Raw genomic sequence first — 20,038 nt, forward strand, 5'->3', positions numbered from 1 at the left:
ATTCAAAAGCATATTGAAAAATGAGAAGTTACTCTCTTTTGGTCACAGAAATATCTTCTATCCTTTTCTTAGCATTCTCAGTAGCATGCAGTAGTTGCTGGAGATAGCAGTGTTAGAAAGATAGAGAGGAAATGATAAACAGAAAGAAAAGACAAAATCGCTATTTTTAATGATGTTAAGGTAGCAAACAAGTTATGTCAATCCATAGCTATGTAAAATAGTCCTATGACTCTTAGAATCTCAGATTTTTTTGTTCCTATTATTATTCAACAATAAAATGTTGATGAAAATATTTCTATAATTCTTCCTAACCATGATATGACACCCAGAAACCCTAAAAAAAAATGATTAACACATTTGACTATATGAAACTATATAACTTTATATAAGAAGACATTATGGACAAAGTTAAAAGACCCTGTGAACTGCCAGAAAATATTTTCAATATATATGGCAAAGGTAAGTATCACTTTATGTAGAAAGCTCTTACAAATCAATTTTAAAAAACATCATTAAGAATATGAAACTAGGGTTGGGAGTGGTGGCTCACGCCTGTAATCCCAGCACTTTGGGAGGCCGAGGTGGGCAAATCACAAGGTTAGAAGATCAAGACCATCCTGGTCAACAAGGTGAAACCTCATCTCTACTAAAAATACAAAAAAATTAGCTGGGTGTGGTGGCACATGCATGTAGTTCCAGCTACTCAGGAAGCTGAGGCAGGAGAATCACTTGAACCCAGGAGGTGGAGGTTGTAGTAAGCCGAGATTGTACCACTGCATTTCAGGCTGGGCAACAGAGCGAGACTCCATTGTGCAAAAAAAAAAAAAAAAAAAAAAAAAGAATATGAGACTATTCCTAACCTCTCTAATAATTCTAATTTAGACAAAAGGAAATTAATTTTACTTATAAGACAGACTAAGATTAAGAAGAGTAATAATATCCAAGTTAGTGAGTATGAGGATATCAGCAAAGTCATGCATTCTTATGAAAATGTAAATTGCTACATTTCAGTAAGCTATTTAGCAGTATTTCTCAAAATAAATTTGCATATTGCAATAGAGTAACTATAGTTAACAATAATTTATTGTATATTTTTAAGCAAAAGAGTGGAATTGGAATGTTTCTGACACAAATAAATGGTTAATGCTTGAGGTGATAGATGCCCCTTTATGTATCTATTATGCATCGGTTTTGCATATATATATATGTATATATATATATATATAAAAGCAACTATAATGTACCCATAATTAAAAATAAAAATTAATAATGTGTGCACATTCACTTTTAGCCAGTTGTTCTACTTCTATGAATGTATTATATGGTGATGCAGAAACATATGAAACATACATGCATAATCACCTTAATAGTGTTTGTCATTGCAAAAAAATTAGAAACAACCCAGATATTTGTCTCTAGGAATTAAGTAAACTGTCACATATTTTTACAAGCATGTATTCATTTTGTAATCTCAGAAAAAACTTCAAGTAGGGGGAAGAAAAGGAAGAGGAGAATTGCTTAAAATAAAAACCTTAAAAATGTATCTTTACCGTAAACTACAAAAACTTGTGAAGTAAAAGTTTAAAACATGGTTCATTCCCAACCCAATCTGACTCCCAGACTGCTACTGTTAACAACTGGTATGTATCCTTTTAGAAATATATCTGTATATACTTTTTAAGCATGGCCAGTTCTGCTCTTACTAAACCAAGATACAGTTGAATATTAGTTTTTAAATCTTATAATATGAAACAAAAGTAAGTAGTTGGCAAATAATGACAGGTCCCAAATCTACAGTATCCAAAATATACTTGTAAAAAGGAGAGTTTAATTTCTGCGCTGCTGTGACATAGTGAAGGTCACAGACAACACAGTGTGCAGCTTCTCTGAGCCTTAGCGTTTTCCTTCCATACTTCCTGGTTTTCACTTCATTTATTACAAATGATTTGCTTTCTTGTTTTAGGCCAGTAATGTTTTATCACTTCCATCATCTCTTCTTACAGCAGCTCTTGTTTTTTCTCCACAGCCCTACCCTTCCTCTCTTTGTATACCCAAAAGTTGAAGTGTTTTAATTCAACAAATGTTTAACAATGATTGAAGCGATTGTTATAACGAGTTGTTAGACTCCTGGCTTCCCCACAATTCCCACTTAAACCCATCAGTAACTGGAATTAATTTAATTTTTTATTTTCCTTTGAGTTGGTCTACTTTCATTGCCTCATAAGATTCTCCTTACTTCCCTCTACCCCTTTCTTCACTGCTGCCTTCCATCCTTTCCCTTGCTTCCTCTCCCCTTTTCTCCCTTGCTACCGCTCCTGCCTCTCCTACCATCACCAGCAAACCTACTTCCTCTTTTCAGAATGTTTCAGCTAAACTATATGTTAAAACACAACTTGAAGATTGCTCTGGAACCAAAACACAATATATATATCGTGGTTTCTAGAAAATGTCTTTAGACTTTGTCAAGAAAAGATCATGAATGTAATTATGCCTCATTATCTTGGCTACAGCCTGGTACCGGAGAGGGAAGAACAGTTACTGGAGAGAAAAAATAAAATTTTTCACTTGCAGAGGTTAGGCCTGTGGAATTGCCATCTGAATATGAGGGCCTCTTCGCTTTGTTCATTATCTTCCATTAAATTATTTTAGACATCCTGTTGCTTTCCATTATACCATTGCTAACTCATTATCTGCAAGTCTTTGTCCATATGCACATTTCGCCTCTTTAGTAATTTACATCTAATTGTTACCCTCACCTCACATCTCCCTTCAGCCATTCCTTCGGCAATGCAATAGCAATAATCACAGTCAAGATACTGACTCTTCAATTTGTTGAGAAATGCTTCAAAGTTTTTTTTCCCATGTTTACTCATGAGGTAATTTTTTATTGCTTTCCAACAACAGGTGAAGGGGTGAGATAAAATTAAAATGTCACAACAAATGTACTTCAGATTATGAAAGATTTTTAAAAAGTTACTTGTTAGCTCTTAATATTTGAAAGTAGAAACACGCAGGTTTTCAATGCTATCAAAATCAGGACAATATGAAGAGAGATACAATTACAGCCCTTTAAAATATGAAATTTACTAAGAAACACCACAATCCTAACTGGATTCTTTGATCCTTGCCTCAATTTCCTCTACCCTCTCCTCTCCAGAAATATCTTTCTAGTAATATTCGACTCTCTTCTCCAAATCCTAAATCCTTTAGTGTGGTATCCATATACATATTCAGAATGCCCTCCTGCCATTTTCCCCCCATGTATCTACCCCATAAACTTAGTGACTTTCTAGTATTCCCTGAGAAGGGAAGTACAGCCCTTGCTTTCCCTCTGTATAGAATCCCTCCCCAGTCCTTTGCATGGCTATTTACCTCTACCAGCTATTTCTCCTCAGCAACAGTCACCACCCTGTAAACTGCACCTGGCTGCCTAGGTAAGCATAGGCACTCCTTTCTCTGTGCCTCATTTCCTTATTTACCTCCACAATGGCTCTTTTACAAATTTTATACATTAATATATACTGTTGTAAACTTTTTGTTCTGTGTATCTAGCTCCTTACTGTATCATACTTTTCTGTAATCAAAAGCCATATGTTTTAATCTCTATGCCCTCATCATCCAGAATGGCACCTGGCATTTAGAAGTGCCCATATCAGTGAAAGTTCTAGCTTTTGGGCCACTAAAGCCTGCTACAGCTAAGTTAATCAGAAAATAAATTTATTAATAAAAAATAATGGTAAGATTATAAATGAAGGAGAAGGCTGGATAGAGAGACTCAGAAAATGAATAAAAACCTGTGGATTTAGGGCAAAAGAATCAAGATGAAAGCCATGCCACAGAAAGAGTCCAGTTACTTTGCTACTACTGTGCCTTCGTGTCTGTAGGGCTCACTCTTTTGGACAATTGAGCAAGAGAAAGAAATAACGGTCAGCCAAGTTGGAAAGGAAGAAGTTAAATTGTGCCTCTTTACAGATAACATAATCTTATACATAGAAAACCCTAAAGTCTCCATTAAAAGACTGTTATAACTAATAAACATATCCAATACTTGAAATTATTTCTAGTTCCTTGTTTGATTACCTCAACATTTAAAATTCTAAAAAGAGGAGATCATTCCAAGATGGCCGAATAGGAAGAGCTCCAGTCTACAACTCCCAGCATGAGCGACGCGGAAGATGGGTGATTTCTGCATTTCCAACGGAGGTATGGGGTTCATGTCACTGGGACCGGTTGGACAGTGGACGCAGCCCACGGAGTGTGAGGTGAAGCAGGACAGGGCATCACCCTACCTGAGAAGTGCAAGGGGTCATGGAATTGCCTTTCCTAGCCGAGGCAAACCATGACAGATGGTAACTGGAAAATCGGGACACCCTCGCCCTAATACTGTGCTTCTCCAGTGGTCTTAGCAAACAGCACACCAGGAGATTATATCCCACGCCTGGCTCAGCGGGTCCCACACCCACAGAGCCTTACTCATTGCTAGCACAGCAATCCAAGATTAAGCAGCGAGGGGCGTCTGCCATTGCTGAAGCTTGACTAGGTAAACAAAGCAGCTGGGAAGCTCGAACTGGGTGGAGCCCACCGCAGCTCAAGGAGGCCTGCCTGCCTCTGTAGACTGCACATCTGGGGGCAGGGCATAGCTGAATAAAAGGCAGCAGAAATTTCTGCAGACTTAAATGTCCCTGATTGACAGCTTTGAAGAGAGCAGTAGTTCTCCCAGCACGGAGTTTGAGATCTGAGAATGGACAGACTGCCTCCTCAAATGGGTCCCTGACTCCAGAGTAGCCTAACTGGGAGACACCTCCCAGTAGGGGCCAACTGACACCTCATACAGCTGGGTGCCCCTCTGAGATGAAGCTTCCAGAGGAAGGATTAGGCAGCAACATTGGATGCTCTGCAATATTTGCCATTCTGCAGCTTCTGCTGGTGATACCCAGGCAAACAGGTCTGGAGTAGACCTCTAGCAAACTCCAAAAGACCTGCAGCTAACCGTCCTAACTGTTAGAAGGAAAACTAACAGAAAGGAATAGCATCAACATCAACAAAAAGGACATCCACACCAAAACCCCATCTGTAGGTCACCATCATCAAAGACCAAAAGTAGATAAAACCACAAAGGCAGGGAGAAACCAGAGCAGAAAAGCTGAAAATTCAAAAAACCAGAGTACCTCTTCTCCTCCAAAGGATTGCAGTTCCTTGCCAGCAGTGGAACAAAGCTGGATGGAGAATGACTTTGACGTGTTGACAGAAGTAGGCTTCAGAAGATCGGTAATAACAAACTTCTCTGAGCTAAAGAAGGATGTTCGAACACATCACAAGGAAGCAAAAAACTTTGAAAAAAGATTAGAAGAATGGATAATTAGAATAAGCAGCATAAAGAAGACCTTAAATGACCTGATGGAGCTGAAAACTATGGCACGAGAACTACGTGATGCATGCACAAGCTAGAGTAGCTGATTTGAACAAGTGGAAGAAAAGGTATCAGTGATTGAAGAGCAAATGAATGAAATGAAGTGAGAGGAAAAGTTTAGAGAAAAAAGCAAAAAGAAACTAACAAAGCCTCAAAGAAATAAGGGACTATGTAAAAAGACCAAATCTACCTTTGATTGGTGTACTTGAAAGTGACTGGGAGAATGGAACCAAGTTGGAAAACACTTTTCAAGATATTATCCAGGAGAACTTCCCCAACATAGCAAGGCAGGCCAACATTCAAATTCAGGAAATACAGAGAACACAACAAAGATACTCCTCGAGAAAAGCAACCCCAAGACACACAATCATCAGATTCACCAAGGTTGAAATGCAGGAAAAAATGTTGAGGGCAGCCAGAGAGAAAAGTCAGGTTACCCACAAAGGGAAGCCCATTAAACCAATGGTGGATCTCTCAGCAGAATTTCTACAAGCCAGAAGAGAGTGGCAGCCAATATTCAACATTCTTAAAGAAAAGAATTTTCAACCCAGAATTTCATATCCAGCCAAACTAAGCTTCATAAGTGAAGGAGAAATAAAATGCTTTACAGACAAGCAAAGGCTGAGAGATTTTGTCACCCCAGGCCTACCTTAGGAGAGCTCCTGAAGAAAGCACTAAACATGGAAAGGAACAACCAGTACCAGCCACTGCAAAAACATGCCAAATTGTAAAGACCATCGATGCTAGGAAGAAACCACATCAACTAATGAGCAAAATAACCAGCTAACATCATAATGACAGGATAAAATTCACACATAACAATGTTAACCGTAAATGTAAATGGCTAAATGCCCCAATTAAAAGACACAGACTGGCAAATTGGATAAAGAGTCAAGACCCAGCCTAGCACGGTGGCTCACGTCTGTAATCCCAGCACTTTGGGAGGCCGAGGCAGGCGGATCACAAGGTCAGGAGATCGAGAGCATCCTGGCGAACACGGTGAAACCCCATTTCTACTAAAAATACAAAAAATTAGCTGGATGTGGTGGCAGACTACAGGGTCGCAGCTATTCAAGAGGCTGAGGCAGGAGAATGGTGTGAACCTGGGAGGTGGAGATTGCAGTGAGCCAAGATCGTGCCACTGCACTCCAGCCTGGGTGAGAGAGCCAGACTTTGTCTCAAAAAAAAAAAAAAAAAGTCAAGACCCATCAGTGTGCTGCATTCAGGAGACCCATCTCACATGCAGAGACATACATAGGCTAAAAATAAAGGGATGGAGGAAGATCTACCAAGCAAATGGAGAACAAAAAAAAGCGGGGGTTGCAATACTAGTCTCTGATAAAACAGACTTTAAACCATCAAAGATCAAAAGAGACAAAGAAGGCCATTACATAATGATAAAGGGATTAATTCAACAAGAAGAGCTAACTATCCTAAGTATATATGCACCCAATACAGGAGCACCCAGATTCATAAAGCAAGTCCTTACACACCTACAAAGAGACTTAGACTACCATATAATAATAATGGGAGAGTTTAACAACGCACTGTCAATATTAGATGGATCAATGAGACAGAAGATTTACAAGGATATCCAGGACTTGAACTCAGCTCCACACCAAGCTGACCTAATAGACATCTGCAGAACTCTCCACCCCAAATCAACAGAATATACATTCTCAGCACCACATCTCATTATTCCAAAATTGACCACATAGTTGGAAGTAAAGCACTCCTCAGCAAATGTAAAAGAACAGAAAACACAGCAAACTGTCTCTCAGACCACAGTGCAATCAAACTAGAACTCAGGATTCAGAAACTCACTCAAAATTGCACAACTACATGGAAACTGAACAACCTGCTCCTCAATGACTACTGGGTACATAATGAAATGAAGGCAGAAATAAAGATGTTCTTTGAAACCAATGAGAACAAAGACACAACATAACAGAATCTCTGGGACACATTTAAAGTAATGTGTAGAGGGAAATTTATAGCACTAAATACCCACAAGAGAAAGAAGAAAAGATCTAAAATCAACACCCTAACATCACAATTAAAAGAACCAGAGAACCAAGAGCAAACACATTCAAAAGGTAGCAGAAGGCAAGAAATAACTAAGATCAGAGCAGAACTGAAGGCGATAGTGACACAAAAAACCCTTCAAAAGAATCAATGAATCCAGGAGCTGGTTTTTTGAAAAGATCAACAAAATTGATAGACCACTAGCAAGACTAATAAAGAAGAAAAGAGAGAAGAATCGAATAGATGCAATAAAACATGATAAGAAGGATATCACCACCAATCCCACAGAAATACAAACTACCATCAGAGAATACTATAAACACCTATGCACAAATAAACTAGAAAATCTAGAAGAAATGGATAAATTCATGGACACATACACCCCCCCAAGACTAAACCAGAAAGAAGTTGAATCCCCTAATAGACCAATAACAGGCTCTGAAATTGAGGCAATAATTCATAGCCTACCAACCAAAAAAGTCCAGGAACAGATGGATTCACAGCCCAATTCTACCAGAGGTACAAAGAGGAGCTGGTACCATTCCTTCTGAAATTATTCCAATAAATAGAAAAAGAGGGGATCCTCCCTAACTCATTTTATGAGGCCAGCAACATCCTCATACCAAGTCCTAGCAGAGACACAACAAAAAAAAGGAGAATTTTAGACCAATATCCCTGATGAAAATCGATGCAAAAATCCTCAATAATATACTGGCAAACCAAATCCAGCAGCACATCACAAAGCTTATCCACTATGATCAAGTTGACTTCATCCCTGGGATGCAAGGCTGGTTCAACATATGCAAATCAATAAACATAATCCATCATATAAACAGAACCAAAGACAAAAACTACATGATTATCCCAATAGATGCAGAAAAGGTATTTGACAAAATTCAACAGCACTTCATGCTAAAAACTCTTACTAAACTAGGTATTGATGGGACGTATCTGAAAATAATAAGAGATATTTATGACAAACCCACAGCCAATGTCATGCTGAATGGGCAAAAATTAGAAGCATTTCCTTTGAAAAGTGGCACAAGATAGGGATGCCCTCTCCCACCACTCCTGTTCAACATAGTGTTGGAAGTTCTGGCCAGGGCAATTAGGCAAAAGAAAGAAATAAAGGTTATTCTATTAGGAAAAGAGGAAGTCAAATTGTCCCTGTTTTCAGATAACATGATTGTATATTTAGAAAACCCCATCGTCTCAGCCCAAAATCTCCTTAAGCTGATAAGCAAATTCAGCAAAGTCTCAGGATACAAAATCAATGTGCAAAAATCACGAGCATCCATATACACCAGCAACAGACAAACAGAGAGCCAAATCATGAGTGAACTCCCATTCACAATTGCTTCAAAGAGAATAAAATACCTAGGAATCCAACTTACAAGGGATATGAAGGACCTCTTCAAGGAGAACTACAAACTACTGCTCAGTGAAATGAAAGAGTACACAAACAAATGGAAGCACATTCCATGCTCAAGGATAGGAAGAATCAATATTGTGAAATTGGCCATACTGCCCAAAGTAATTTGTAGATTCAATGCCATACCCATCAAGCTACCAATGACTTTCTTCACAGAATTGGAGAAAATTACTTTCAAGTTCATATGGAACCAAAAAAGAGCCCGCGTTGCCAAAACAATCTTAAGCAAAAAGAACAAAGGTGGAGGCATCATGCTAGCTGGCTTCAAACTATACTACAAGGCTACAGTAACCAAAACAGCATGGTACTGGTACCAAAACAGAAATATAGAACAATGGAACAGAATAGAGCCCTGGGAAATAATACCACACATCTACAACCATCTTATCTTTGACAAACCTGACAAAAACAAGCAATGGGGAAAGGATTCCCTATTTAATAAATGGTGCTGGGAAAACTGGCTAGCCATATGTAGAAAGCTGAAACTGGATCCCTTCCATATATCTTTTTTTTTTTTAGGATTTTTTTTTAATTATTATACTTTAAGTTCTAGGGTACATGTGCATAACGTGCAGATTTGTTACATATGTATACATGTTCCATGTTGGTGTGCTGCACCCATCAACTCATCAGCACCCATCAACTCGTCATTTACATCAGGTATAACTCCCAATGCAATCCCTCCCCCCTCCCCCCTCCCCATGATAGGCCCCGGTGTGTGATGTTCCCCTTCCCGAGTCCAAGTGATCTCATTGTTCAGTTCCCACCTATGAGTGAGAACAGGCGGTGTTTGGTTTTCTGTTCTTGCAATAGTTTGCTGAGAATGATGGTTTCCAGCTGCATCCATGTCCCTACAAAGGACACAAACTCATCCTTTTTTATGGCTGCATAGTATTCCATGGTATATATGTGCCACATTTTCTTAATCCAGTCTGTCACTGATGGACATTGGGGTTGATTCCAAGTCTTTGCTATTGTGAATAGTGCCACAATGAACATATGTGTGCATGTGTCTTTATAGCAGCATGATTTATAATCCTTTGGGTATATACCCAGTAATGGGATGGCTGGGTCATATGGTACTTCTAGTTCTAGATCCTTGAGGAATCACCATACTGTTTTCCATAATGGTTGAACTAGTTTACATTCCCACCAACAGTGTAAAAGTGTTCCTATTTCTCCACATCCTCTCCAGCACCAGTTGTTTCCTGACTTTTTAATGATTGCATTCTAACTGGTGTGAGATGGTATCTCATTGTGGTTTTGATTTGCATTTCTCTGATGGCCAGTGATGATGAGCATTTTTTCATGTGTCTGTTAGCTGTATGCATGTCTTCTTTTGAGAAATGTCTGTTCATATCCTTTGCCCACTTTTTGATGGGGTTGTTTTTTTCTTGTAAATTTGTTTGATTTCTTTGTAGGTTCTGGATATTAGCCCTTTGTCAGATGAATAGATTGCAAAAATTTTCTCCCATTCTGTAGGTTGCCTGTTCACTCTGATGGTAGTTTCTTTTGCTGTGCAGAAGCTCTTTAGTTTAATTAGATCCCATTTGTCAATTTTGGTTTTGTTGCCATTGGTTTTGGTGTTTTAGACATGAAGTCCTTGCCCATAACTATGTCCTGAATGGTATTACCTAGGTTTTCTTCTAGGGTTTTTATGGTATTAGGTCTAACATTTAAGTCTCTAATCCATCTTGAATTAATTTTCATATAAAGAGTAAAGGAAAGGATCCAGTTTCAGCTTTCTACTTATGGCTAGCCAATTTTCCCAGCACCATTTATTAAATAGGGAATCCTTTCCCCATTTCTTGTTTTTGTCAGGTTTGTCAAAGATCACATGGCTGTAGATGTGTGGTATTATTTCTGAGGACTCTGTTCTGTTCCATTGGTCTATATCTCTGTTTTGGTACCAGTACCATGCTGTTTTGGTTACTGTAGCCTTGTAGTATAGTTTGAAGTCAGGTAGCGTGATGTCTCCAGCTTTGTTCTTTTGACTTAGGATTGTCTTGGAGATGCGGGCTCTTTTTTGGTTCCATATGAACTTTAAAGCAGTTTTTTCCAATTCTGTGAAGAAAGTCATCGGTAGCTTGATGGGGATGCCATTGAATCTATAACTTACCTTGGGCAGTATGGCCATTTTCATGATATCGATTCTTCCTATCCATGAGCATGGAATGTGCTTCCATTTGTTTGTGTCTTCTTTTATTTCACTGAGCAGTGGTTTGTAGTTCTCCGTGAAGAGGTCCTTTACATCCCTTGTAAGTTAGATTCCTAGGTATTTTACTCTCTTTGAAGCAATTGTGAATGGAAGTTCATTCACGATTTCGCTCTCTGTTTGTCTGTTTCTGTTGTATAAGAATGCTTGTGATTTTTGCACATTGATTTTGTATCCTGAGACTTTGCTGAAGTTGCTTATCAGCTTAAGGAGATTTTGGGCAGAGACACAACAAAAAAGAGAATTTTAGACCAATATCCCTGATGAACATTGATGCAAAAATCCTCAGTAAAATACTGGCAAACCAAATCCAGCAGCACATCAAAAAGCTTATCCACCATGATCAAGTGGGTTTCATCCCTGGGACGCAAGGCTGGTTCAACATACACAAATCAATAAACATAATCCACCACATAAACAGAACCAAAGACAAAAACCACATGATTATCTCAATAGATACAGAAAAGGCCTTTGACAAAATTCAACAGCCCCTCATGCTAAAACTCTAAATAAATTCGGTATTGATGGAACGCATCTCAAAATAATAAGAGCTATTCATGAGAAACCCACAGTCAATATCATACTGAATGGGCAAAAACTTGAAGCATTCCCTTTGAAAACTGGCACAAGACAGGGATGCCCTCTCTCACCACTCCTATTCAACATAGTGTTGGAAGTTCTGGCTGGGGCAATCAGGCAAGAGAAAGAAATCAAGGGTATTCAGTTAGGAAAAGAAGAAGTCAAATTGTCCCTGTTTGCAGATGACATGATTGTATATTTAGAAAACCCCATCATCTCAGCCCTTCCTTACATCTTATACAAAAATTAATTCAAGATGGATTAAGACTTAAATGTTGACCTAAAACCATTAAAACCCTAGAAGAAAACCTAGGTAATACCATTCATGATATAAACATGGGCAAGGACTTCATGACTAAAACACCAAAAGCAATGGCAACAAAAGCCAAAATAAACAAATGAGATCTAATTTAACTAAAGAGCTTCTGCACAGCAAAAGAAATTACCATCCGAGTGAACCAGCCACCTACAGAATGGGAGAAAATTTTTGCAATCTATGCCTCTGACAAAGGGCTAATATCCAGAACCTACAAAGAACTTAAATTTACAAGAAAAGAACAACCCCATCAAAAAGTGGACCAAGGATATGAACAGACACTTCTCAAAAGAAGAGACTTATGCAGCCAACAGACACATGAAAAAATGCTCATCATCACTCACCATCAGAGAAATGCAAATCAAAACCACAATGAGATATCATCTCACACCAGGTAGAATGGCAATCATTAAAAAGTCAGGAAACAACAGGTGCTGGAGAGGATGTGGAGAAACAGGAACACTTTTACACTGTTGGTGGGACTGTAAACTAGTTCAACCATTGTGGAAGACAGTGTGGCGATTCCTTAAGGATCTAGAACTAGAAATACCATATGACCCAGCCATCCCATTACTGGGTATACACCCAAAGGATTATAAATCATGCTGCTATAAAGACACATGAGCACGTATGTTTATTGTGGCACTATTCACAATAGCAAAGACTTGGAACCAACCCAAATGTCCATATATGATAGACTGAATTAAGAAAATGTGGCACATATACACCATGGAATACTATGCAGCCATAAAAAAGGATGAGTTTGTGTCCTTTGTAGGGACATGGATGAAGCTGGAAACCATCATTCTAAGCAAACTATCGCAAGAACAGAAAACCAAACACCGCATGTTTTCACTCATAGGTGGGAATTGAACAATGAGAACACTTGGACACAGGGTGGGGAATTGAACAATGAGAACACTTGGACACACACCAGGGCCTGTGGTGGGGTGGGGGGAGGGGAGAGGGATAGCATTAAGAGAAATACCTAATGTAAATGACGAGTTCATCGGTGCAGCACACCAACATGGCACATGTATACATATTTAACAAACCTGCATGTTGTGCACATGTACCCTAGAACTTAAAGTATAATTAAAAAATTAAAATAAAAAAATAGAATTCTAAAGAGAGAACCTCCCTGATGGCTAAACCTAGTTTATAAACCTATATCTTGTTTTACTGATGATAGACAAGATTAAAGAGAAGACATAAAATCTCACCAATCTATACCATTGATAGTGCTCCCAAATAGATCGGGAAATTATACATGGAGCAGCCAAAACTTCAGTGCTTGTGAGAATTACCCAAATATTATCATTTTATCACTATACTCTACAATAATAAACAGAAGACATTTTAGGTGTACTTAATAGTTTTGAGTCTAGCTTTCAGGCTAATAGAATCATTCTTACTACCTTTGTCTACTACTAAGACATGTAAGAGAAAAAGTTTCATCTAACAAATTGCTTTACACAGCTTTTTAAAATAGCCTAAACTATCTAAGTTTTCTCAAAAATGAGACAGCAAATATAAATCTAATTAGTGTAACAGACAAAGACTATTAAGTACTGATTAAGTCAAAGAGATCACACTGGTTGCTTATAAAAGAAATGACCATGTCCTTTATGGGAGTACAAATTATCTGTTACATGTCTATTGATGTTTTATACATAATGTCTGACATACATAGAAAATTACGACACATGAAAAAAGCAGGAAAGTGATCCATAACCAAGAAAAAAAAAACATTCAAAGACACATCCTCAAAAAGAACAAAAATATCTCTCAACCTAGAATTGTATATGCAATAAATTTCTTCTTCAAAAATTGAGGTAAAATAAAAATATTTCTAGACAGATTGAAGCTGATAAAACATGTTGCCAGCAGCCCTGCACTATGAGCAATAACTAAATAAAGTTATTCAAACTGAAGGGAAATTATCCTAGATAGAAGAGTGGATATTGAGAAACTAACAAAAAGCACAAAAAACAGCAAATGTGTGAGATAATATTAAACAGTATTTGTCAAAATTTATTTAAAAGATGATTGAAGGTTTAAAGTAAAATGATGATGATGATGTATTGCTGGCTTTTAAACACAGAGAATTAAAACACATGACCAAGCCCGTATCTAAGCCCTATAGCTTACAGTCAACATTTCTAAACATATCCTGGGCCAGAGTGGAGCCCACTGCCTTGAAGGGAAGGACACAGTGCTAGCAGAATTCATCATCTGCTAACTGAAGAGCTTTGGGGTCCTAAATAGCCAGTAGCTATACCCATTTAGTACATCATGGGCCTTGGGTGAGTTTCTGACACTTGACTTCAGGTGCTAGTTCAGCCACAAGCAAGTAAAGCACGAAGCGAGCTCTTAGGGTCCCCAATTCCAGGCCTTGGCACTTGGATGGCATTTCTGGACTTGCCCTGGGTGCCAGAGGGGAGTCTACTCCCTGAAGGGTGAGAGTTTTGTTGTTGTTGTTGTTCGTTTGTTTGTTTTTGAGATAGAGTCTCACTTTGTCGCCCAGGCTGGAGTACAGTGGGGCAATCTCGGCTCACCAGACGCTTTGCCTCCTGGGTTAGAGCGCTCCTCCTGCCTCAGCTTCCTAAGTAGCTGGGATTACAGAAGTCTGCCACCATGCCCAACTAATTTTTGTATTTTTTTTGGAGAGACAAGGTTTCACCATGTTGGTCAGGCTGGTCTCAAACTCCTGACCTCAAGCAATCCACCATCCTTGGCCTCCCAAAGTGCTGGGATTACAGGTGTGAGCCACTGTGCCCAGCACCTGAAGGGTGAGTTTCAGACTAGGCAGCACTCACCACAAGCTGAATGAGAGCCCTTGGGCTTTATGGGAAAATTGGCAGTAGCCTGGCAGTGTGCCCTGTGGACCTATGGTTGCACAGAGTGAGCTTCCTCTGCCGTTGGAAAGGGTACAGAAGAGTGGGAAGAACTGCATCTTGTGGTTTGAGTGCTGGCTCAGCCACAGTAAAACAGAACACCAAGTAGATGTCTAAGGTTTTGACTCTAGTCCCTGGCTCCAGATAGCACCTCGGGACCCACCAGGAGCCTGGGGGAAGTCGCCACCCTGAAGAGAAGGACACAGGTGAGACTGGCTTAACTACCTGATAGCAGAGCTCCAGGACATTGAGTGAACATAGGCGGTAGCCAGGGAATGGTTACAGCAAGCCTTGGGCAAGACCCAGTGCTGTGCTGGCTGTGCTGGCTGCAGGTCTGACGCAGCACAGTCCTAGTGGTGGTGGTTATAGGGGTGCTTATCTCATTCTACTCCCAGGCCAGGTGGCTCAGAGCAGTGATAAACTCCATTTGTTAGGGAACAAGTAAGGGAAGAGAACAAGAGTCTCTGCCAGGGAATTCTTCCAGATATTATCCAAAACTATCAAGGTGGTACCTCTACAAGTCTGCAAGAACCAAGGTGTTTCTAGGCTTGGGGTGCCCCCAAATGCAGATACAGCTTAGATCACAACACCCAAGTACTTTCAAATACCTGGTAAGCCATCCCAAGAAGGACATGTGTAAACAAGTCCAGACTGTGAAGACTACAGTAAATGCCTAAGTTTTCAATGCCCAGGCACAGATGAACATTCACAAATATCAAAACCATTGAGAAAAACAGGAATTCACCAAATTAATTAAATAAGGAACAAGGGACCAATCCTGAAGTAAGAGAGCTACGTGACCTTTTAGACAGATAATTCAAAGTACTTGTTTTGAGGAAACTCAAAGATATTCAAGATAACACAGAGAAGGAATTCAGAACTCTATAAGATAAATTTAACAAAGAAATTGAAATCATTAAATAGAAGCAGACATTCTGTAGTTGAAAAATACAATTGACATATTAAAGAATGCATCCATCTTCTAACAGCAGAATTGATCAAGCAAAAGAAAGACAAGCTACTTCAAAATAAATGCTACTTAAAAATAAACAACCAGAGGAGACAAAAGAAAAAACAGAAAACAATGAGGCACACCTACAGGATCTAGAACATAGCTTCAAAAGGGCAAATCTAAGAGTTACTGTCACTAAAGAGAAGGTAGAGAAAGAGATAGGAGTAGAAAGTGTATTTAAAGGGATAATATCAGAGAACATTCCAAACCTAGAGAAAGATAACAATATGCAAGTACAAGAAGATTATAAAACAACAAGCATATTTAACCCAAAGAAGATTACCTCAAGGCTTTTAGTAATCAAACTCCTAAAGGTAAAGGATAAAGAAAGGATCCTAAAAACAGCAAGAGAACAGAAACAAATCACATGAAATGGAGCACCAGCACATCTGGCAGCAGACTTTTCAGTGGAAACCTTACAGGCCAAGAGAGATTTGTGTGACATATTTAGAGTGCTGAAGGAAAAAAACTTCTACCCTAGAGTAGTATATATAGCAAAAATATCCTTCATACACAAAAGAGATAAAGACTTTCCCAGACAAACAAAAGCTGAGGGATTTCTTCAATATCACACCTTCCCTACAAGAAATGCTAAAGGGAATATTTCAATCAGAAAGAAAATGAACAATAAATAATCACCCAATGGTACAAAACTTACTGGTAATAATACGTATGCAAGAAAACACAGAATATTATAACACTGTCACTATGGTGCATAACTATTCTTAAGTAGGAAGACTAAATAACAAACCAATAAAAATAATAACTACAGAGAGGTGGAGCAAGTTGGTGGAATAGAAAACTCCACCAATTGTACACCCACACCCCAACCCCCTGCAAGGACACCAAGTTAACAGCTATCTATGCAGAGAAAACACCTTCATTAGAACCAAAACTCAAGTGAGAACTAATAGTACCTAGTTTTAACTTCATATCGCTGAAAGAGGCACTGAAGAGAGAGAAAAAACAGCATGGAATTGCTAACACCAACCCTCCCTGACTGGGGCAGCAGTGGTGTGGTGTGGCAGCATCGCTGGACCCTGGGGGAGGGAGAACACAGAAATTGTGAGTGCTGTTCTGTTAGAGCAGGAAGGAAAACCAGAACAAACACAGTTGACACCTGCCCACAGAGGGAGCATTTAAATCACCCCTAGCCAGAGAGGAACCTCCAATCCCAGTAGTCCAAACTTTAGTGCTAGCAAACTTTGCCACTAAGGGCTAAAGTACTCTCAGTCTCCAAGTAAACTTGAAAGGCAGTCTAAGCCATAAGGACTGTAACTCTGAACTAGACCCAGAGACAATGGCCTGAGGGGTTACACAGCATACTGAGACAGCTGAGGCAGTCAAAGGAGTGCTGACATCACCCCTTCTCTAACCCCAGGCTGCACAGCTCATGGCTCCAAAAGAGACCCCTTCCTTCTGCTTGAGGAGAGGAGCAGAAAGAGTGAAGAGGATTTTGTCTTCTATCTTGGAATACCACTTCAGCCATAGCAGGATAACATGCCAATCAGAGTCATGAGGCCCCTGTTCTAGGCCCTAGCACCCAGATGATATTTCTAGACACATCCTGGGCCAGAAGGGAACCCACTGCCTTGAAGGAAAGAACCCAATTCTGCCAGCATTCATCACCTGACAACTGAAGAACACTTGAGCCCTGAATAATCAGCAGCGATAGCCAGCTACCACATCCGGGGGGTCTTAGTGGATCTCTGAGACTTACTGGCTTAAGGTGAGACTCAAACACACTACCAGCTGGTGCTAGTGGTTACAGGGTAAAACTCTTTTTGCTTGGGAAAAGTAAAGGGGACTTTGTCTTACATCTCAGGTACCAACGCTGCCGCAGGAGAATAGAGCACCAGTGGACTCCTGAGGTCCTCAATTCTGGGATTTGATTCTTGGATGACATTTCTGGACCTGCCCTGGGCCAGAAGGGAGACCACTGCCCTGAAGGGGGAGTCCCAAATCAGGCAACATTCACCACAAGCTGACTTAAGAGACCTTGGCCTTAGGGGCACATTGGTGGTTTTCTGGCAGTACTCCTCATGGCCAGGGGTAGCAATGACTATGGTGTGAGGCTCCTCTGCCTTTCAAAAGGGAAGGGAAGAGTGGGAAGGACTGGATATTGTGGCATGAATGCCAGCTCAGCCTCAATACAATAGAATACCAGGTAGACTTCTAAGGTTTTTGACTGTAGTCCCTGAGTCCCAGACACCACTTCTGGACCCATTTGAGGCCTGAGGGACCTCATAGCCCTTAAGGGAAGGAAACAGGCCTGGCTGGTTTTGCTATCTGGTGATTGTAGAGCACCAAGGCCTTGAGTGAACATAGGTAGTAGTCAAAGAGTGGCTACAACAGATCATGGGTGAGACCCAGCGATGTGCTGGCTTCAGGTCTGATCCAGCACAGTCATAGTGGTGAAGGCCACAGGAGTGCTTGTGTCACTCCACCCCTAGCTTTAGGTGGCTCCAAACAAAGAGTGAGACTCCAAATTTTTGGGAGAAAGTAAGGAAAGAGAACAAGCATCTCTGCCTGGTAATCCAAAGCATTCTCCTAGATCTTGTCCAAGATCATCAAGGCAGTACCTTTATAAGCCTGCAATAACCACAGAATTACTGGGATTTGGAGTGCCCCTTAAGGTAGAAATAGCTTAGATTACAACACCCAACTCCTTGCAGATATCTGAAGAACATTCCAAAGAAGGATGGCTACTAATAAGCCCAGAGAATGGAGACAACAATAAATACCTAACTCCTCAAAGCCCAGACACCAACAAACACCTACTAGCATCAACACCATCTAAGAAAACATGACCTCACCAAATAAGGGTCTAAATAAGGCATGAGGGCCCAATCCTGGAGAAAGAGAGATATGTGACCCTTCAGACACAGAATTCAAAATCACTGTTGAGGAAACTCAAAGACACTCAAGATAACACAGAAAAGGAATTCAGAATTGTATCAAATAAATTTAACAAATACTGAAATAATTAAAAAGAATCAAGGAGAAATTCTGGAGCTGAAAAATGCAATTTGTATAATGAAGAATGCATCAGAGTCCTTTAATAGCAGAATGGACCAAGCAGATGAAAGAATAGTGAGCTTGAGGACAGGCAATTTGAAAATAGACAGTCAGAGGAAACAAAATAAAAAAGAATATAAAATGGTGAAGCATTCCTACAGGACTTGGAAAATAGCTTCAAAAGGGCCAATCTAAGTGTATTGCTGTTAACAGGAGGTAGAGAGAGAAATAAGGGTAGAAAGGGTATTCAAACGGATAACACAGAGAACATCCCAAACCTAGAGAAAGGTATCAATATATAAGTACAAGAAGGTTATAGAACACCAAGCAGATTCAACCCAAAGAGACTACATCAAGGCATTTAATAATCAAACTCCCAAATTTCAACAATAAATAATGGATCCTGAAAGCAGTAAGAGAAAACAAATAAATTACATAAATGGAGCTCCAATACATCTGGTAGCAGTCTTTTCAGTGGAAACCTTGCATGCCAGGAGAGAGAAGTATGACATATTTAAAGTCCTGAAGGAGAAAAATCTTCATACTAAAATACATTTATGAGCCTGAAAAAAGACAAAAAAGACAAAAAGACAAAAAAAAATCTCCAAATATGAAGGAGAAAAAAAGACTTTCCTACACAAACAAAAGCTGAGGGATTTCATCAATACCAGTCCTATCCTCTGATTTTTTCAATCAGAAAAAAAAAAACATAAATGAGAAAAAATCACCTGAAGGTATAAAACTTACTGGTAATAGTAAGTATACAGAAAAATGCAGAATATTATAATACTAACTGTGGTGTGTAGACTACTTTTATCTTAAATAGAAAGAGTAAACAATGAGTTAATCAAAAATAATAACTATAACTTTTCAAGATATATTACAATAAAATATAAATAGAAACAATAAAACTTTAAAAAGCAGGAAGACAAAGTTAAGACAAGTTTTCATTAGTTTTTTGTTGTTTATTTAGGCAAATAGTGTTAAATTGTCAGCAGGTTAAAATAATGGATTGTAAGATACTATTTGCAAGCCTCGTGGTAACCTCAAACCAAAAAACATACAATGAATGCACAAAAAATATAAAGCAAGAAACTAAATCATGTTACCAGAGAAAATCATGTCACGAGAGGA

Source organism: Macaca mulatta, chromosome 5 (assembly GCF_049350105.2).
Source record: "Macaca mulatta isolate MMU2019108-1 chromosome 5, T2T-MMU8v2.0, whole genome shotgun sequence".
NCBI classification, from domain to species: Eukaryota; Metazoa; Chordata; class Mammalia; order Primates; family Cercopithecidae; genus Macaca; species Macaca mulatta.